Genomic DNA, 4,866 nt, shown 5'->3' on the forward strand with positions numbered 1-4,866 from the left:
TCTGATCCGTAGTGAGACGCGTTATCCATTGCGCCACTGGCACAGCCTCTCCAGAGCAGCGGGCAACTCACAGTCCCACAACACTGCGGCATCAGCAGGTACACCAGGCCGCGAGCGTCAAAAGGTGCACGGCGGACAATCACCAAAGCGAGACACCTTTGCCGCTTCCCTTCGATTTTCAGGTGGTAGAGCGGAGGACTGCAGTGGAAAAAAAGCAAAGCAAAGTCGTCGTTAGGTCGCTGGTTCGACTCCGGCTTGAAGGAGCGGGCGTTCTTGTGCAGTAAGTGAGCGGTAAGGAGCATTTTGCTCAAGGCAGTGCTCTTAACTTGACGCTAGTTTACATGTTGCTGCTAAGGCACAGGACACCTCCATTGCTTGAGCAGTTGCATCTGCACACCTGCAGGGAGTGCCTTTGAGCAGCAACGCACCAAAACACCCAGCACTCTCTTTCAGGCAAAACCTCAGGCAAAAGAAGTCGTCTATCAGTCAGACAGGGCTCTCGGCTGCTCCCTCAGGTTCGTGGCGGCTGCTACTTTCCGGTCACCTCGCTTCCCTTCTGCCGGCTCGGGCTCTTGCTCGGCTTCTTTCCCCATTTCTCTGACTTCCCGCCCTGCCGTTGCTCGGTAACGCCGATTGGAGCAAAGCGTTGAAAGAGATCAGGGAGCGGGCTAACCCGAAGCAGGAGATCCCTGCTGGTGGCGCAGCAACTCAGAGGCGAGTGCTAAGGAGCTACTGAGAAGCAAACTTGGTGCAATTGCAAGAAGTAGCTGGGGAATTAGCTCAAATGGTAGAGCGCTCGCTTCGCATGTGAGAGGTAGCGGGATCGATGCCCGCATTCTCCACTCCTCTTTTGGCTCGGGGCAATGGCTCAAACACAACAGTGGTGTCAGCTGTCGGTGAACCCGTGTACTTCCGAAGTGTCTCCACACGCTGAGGTGCAGAGGGGGGCCAAGGGACATCAAATCCTTTGGTGTGCTTTAGCAGCAAGACTTGTCGATAGTCTTGTGCAGCCAAAATGGAAAGCTGAGATGAGGGATAAAAAAGCTTTGCAAGTATCAATGCCTTCTCTGAGGATTGAACTCAGGATCTTTAGATTATGAGACTGACGCGCTGCCTACTGCGCTAAGAAGGCACTGGCCGTGCAAACTGCTGGGCAGCATGACCAAGTAGGTGCGCTTGCGAGGCATCTAGAGCCATAATGCAAAGTGCGTAAAAAAGATTAAGCCAGGTAGGAGTCGAACCTACAATCTTCTGATCCGTAGTGAGACACGTTATCCATTGCGCCACTGGCACAGCCTCTCCAGAGCAGCGGGCAACTCACAGTCCCACAACACTGCGGCATCAGCAGGTACACCAGGCCGCGAGCGTCAAAAGGCGCACGGCGGACAATCACCAAAGCGAGACACCTTTGCCGCTTCCCTTCGATTTTCAGGTGGTAGAGCGGAGGACTGCAGTGGAAAAAACGCAAAGCAAAGTCGTCGTTAGGTCGCTGGTTCGACTCCGGCTTGAAGGAGCGGGCGTTCTTGTGCAGTAAGTGAGCGGTAAGGAGCATTTTGCTCAAGGCAGTGCTCTTAACTTGACGCTAGTTTACATGTTGCTGCTAAGGCACAGGACACCTCCATTGCTTGAGCAGTTGCATCTGCACACCAGCAGGGAGTGCCTTTGAGCAGCAACGCACCAAAACACCCAGCACTCTCTTTCAGGCAAAACCTCAGGCAAAAGAAGTCGTCTATCAGTCAGACAGGGCTCTCGGCTGCTCCCTCAGGTTCGTGGCGGCTGCTACTTTCCGGTCACCTCGCTTCCCTTCTGCCGGCTCGGGCTCTTTCTCGGCTTCTTTCCCCATTTCTCTGACTTCCCGCCCTGCCGTTGCTCGGTAACGCCGATTGGAGCAAAGCGTTGAAAGAGATCAGGGAGCGGGCTAACCCGAAGCAGGAGATCCCTGCTGGTGGCGCAGCAACTCAGAGGCGAGTGCTAAGGAGCTACTGAGAAGCAAACTTGGTGCAATTGCAAGAAGTAGCTGGGGAATTAGCTCAAATGGTAGAGCGCTCGCTTCGCATGTGAGAGGTAGCGGGATCGATGCCCGCATTCTCCACTCCTCTTTTGGCTCGGGGCAATGGCTCAAACACAACAGTGGTGTCAGCTGTCGGTGAACCCGTGTACTTCCGAAGTGTCTCCACACGCTGAGGTGCAGAGGGGGGCCAAGGGACATCAAATCCTTTGGTGTGCTTTAGCAGCAAGACTTGTCGATAGTCTTGTGCAGCCAAAATGGAAAGCTGAGATGAGGGATAAAAAAGCTTTGCAAGTATCAATGCCTTCTCTGAGGATTGAACTCAGGATCTTTAGATTATGAGACTGACGCGCTGCCTACTGCGCTAAGAAGGCACTGGCCGTGCAAACTGCTGGGCAGCATGACCAAGTAGGTGCGCTTGCGAGGCATCTAGAGCCATAATGCAAAGTGTGTAAAAAAGTTCGAGCCAGGTTGGAGTCGAACCTACAATCTTCTGATCCGCAGTGAGACGCGTTATCCATTGCGCCACTGGCACAGCCTCTCCAGAGCAGCGGGCAACTCACAGTCCCACAACACTGCGGCATCAGCAGGTACACCAGGCCGCGAGCGTCAAAAGGCGCACGGCGGACAATCACCAAAGCGAGACACCTTTGCCGCTTCCCTTCGATTTTCAGGTGGTAGAGCGGAGGACTGCAGTGGAAAAAAAGCAAAGCAAAGTCGTCGTTAGGTCGCTGGTTCGACTCCGGCTTGAAGGAGCGGGCGTTCTTGTGCAGTAAGTGAGCGGTAAGGAGCATTTTGCTCAAGGCAGTGCTCTTAACTTGACGCTAGTTTACATGTTGCTGCTAAGGCACAGGACACCTCCATTGCTTGAGCAGTTGCATCTGCACACCAGCAGGGAGTGCCTTTGAGCAGCAACGCACCAAAACACCCAGCACTCTCTTTCAGGCAAAACCTCAGGCAAAAGAAGTCGTCTATCAGTCAGACAGGGCTCTCGGCTGCTCCCTCAGGTTCGTGGCGGCTGCTACTTTCCGGTCACCTCGCTTCCCTTCTGCCGGCTCGGGCTCTTGCTCGGCTTCTTTCCCCATTTCTCTGACTTCCCGCCCTGCCGTTGCTCGGTAACGCCGATTGGAGCAAAGCGTTGAAAGAGATCAGGGAGCGGGCTAACCCGAAGCAGGAGATCCCTGCTGGTGGCGCAGCAACTCAGAGGCGAGTGCTAAGGAGCTACTGAGAAGCAAACTTGGTGCAACTGCAAGAAGTAGCTGGGGAATTAGCTCAAATGGTAGAGCGCTCGCTTCGCATGTGAGAGGTAGCGGGATCGATGCCCGCATTCTCCACTCCTCTTTTGGCTCGGGGCAATGGCTCAAACACAACAGTGGTGTCAGCTGTCGGTGAACCCGTGTACTTCCGAAGTGTCTCCACACGCTGAGGTGCAGAGGGGGGCCAAGGGACATCAAATCCTTTGGTGTGCTTTAGCAGCAAGACTTGTCGACAGTCTTGTGCAGCAAAAATGTAAAGCTGAGATGAGGGATAAGAAAGCTTTGCAAGTATCAATGCCTTCTCTGAGGATTGAACTCAGGACCTTCAGATTACGAGACTGACGCGCTGACTACTGCGCGAAGAAGGCACTTGCCACGCAAACTTCTGGGCAGCATAACCAAGCAGGTGCGCTTGCGAGGCATCTAAAGCCATAATGCAAAGTGTGTAAAAAAGTTCGAGCCAGGTTGGAGTCGAACCTACAATCTTCTGATCCGTAGTGAGACGCGTTATCCATTGCGCCACTGGCACAGCCTCTCCAGAGCAGCGGGCAACTCACAGTCCCACAACACTGCGGCATCAGCAGGTACACCAGGCCGCGAGCGTCAAAAGGCGCACGGCGGACAATCACCAAAGCGAGACACCTTTGCCGCTTCCCTTCGATTTTCAGGTGGTAGAGCGGAGGACTGCAGTGGAAAAAAAGCAAAGCAAAGTCGTCGTTAGGTCGCTGGTTCGACTCCGGCTTGAAGGAGCGGGCGTTCTTGTGCAGTAAGTGAGCGGTAAGGAGCATTTTGCTCAAGGCAGTGCTCTTAACTTGACGCTAGTTTACATGTTGCTGCTAAGGCACAGGACACCTCCATTGCTTGAGCAGTTGCATCTGCACACCAGCAGGGAGTGCCTTTGAGCAGCAACGCACCAAAACACCCAGCACTCTCTTTCAGGCAAAACCTCAGGCAAAAGAAGTCGTCTATCAGTCAGACAGGGCTCTCGGCTGCTCCCTCAGGTTCGTGGCGGCTGCTACTTTCCGGTCACCTCGCTTCCCTTCTGCCGGCTCGGGCTCTTTCTCGGCTTCTTTCCCCATTTCTCTGACTTCCCGCCCTGCCGTTGCTCGGTAACGCCGATTGGAGCAAAGCGTTGAAAGAGATCAGGGAGCGGGCTAACCCGAAGCAGGAGATCCCTGCTGGTGGCGCAGCAACTCAGAGGCGAGTGCTAAGGAGCTACTGAGAAGCAAACTTGGTGCAACTGCAAGAAGCAGCTGGGGAATTAGCTCAAATGGTAGAGCGCTCGCTTCGCATGTGAGAGGTAGCGGGATCGATGCCCGCATTCTCCACTCCTCTTTTGGCTCGGGGCAATGGCTCAAACACAACAGTGGTGTCAGCTGTCGGTGAACCCGTGTACTTCCGAAGTGTCTCCACACGCTGAGGTGCAGAGGGGGGCCAAGGGACATCAAATCCTTTGGTGTGCTTTAGCAGCAAGACTTGTCGATAGTCTTGTGCAGCCAAAATGGAAAGCTGAGATGAGGGATAAAAAAGCTTTGCAAGTATCAATGCCTTCTCTGAGGATTGAACTCAGGACCTTTAGATTATGAGACTGACGCGCTGCCT

At 54.2% G+C, this 4,866-nt stretch overlaps 1 non-coding gene across 1 annotated transcript; it reads right to left on the minus strand.

Annotated features, from left to right (window-relative positions):
* Positions 1-3,559: 3,559 nt before the first annotated feature.
* On the minus strand, positions 3,560-3,632 carry trnat-cgu (transfer RNA threonine (anticodon CGU)). Its single transcript has one exon. It is a non-coding gene; the product is annotated as a tRNA-Thr (tRNA).
* Positions 3,633-4,866: the final 1,234 nt, after the last annotated feature.

The sequence above is a fragment of the Somniosus microcephalus genome, unplaced genomic scaffold, assembly GCF_052327205.1.
Source record: "Somniosus microcephalus isolate GS21.2 unplaced genomic scaffold, FLI_Smic_1.0 scaffold1623, whole genome shotgun sequence".
In the NCBI taxonomy this organism is placed as follows: Eukaryota; Metazoa; Chordata; class Chondrichthyes; order Squaliformes; family Somniosidae; genus Somniosus; species Somniosus microcephalus.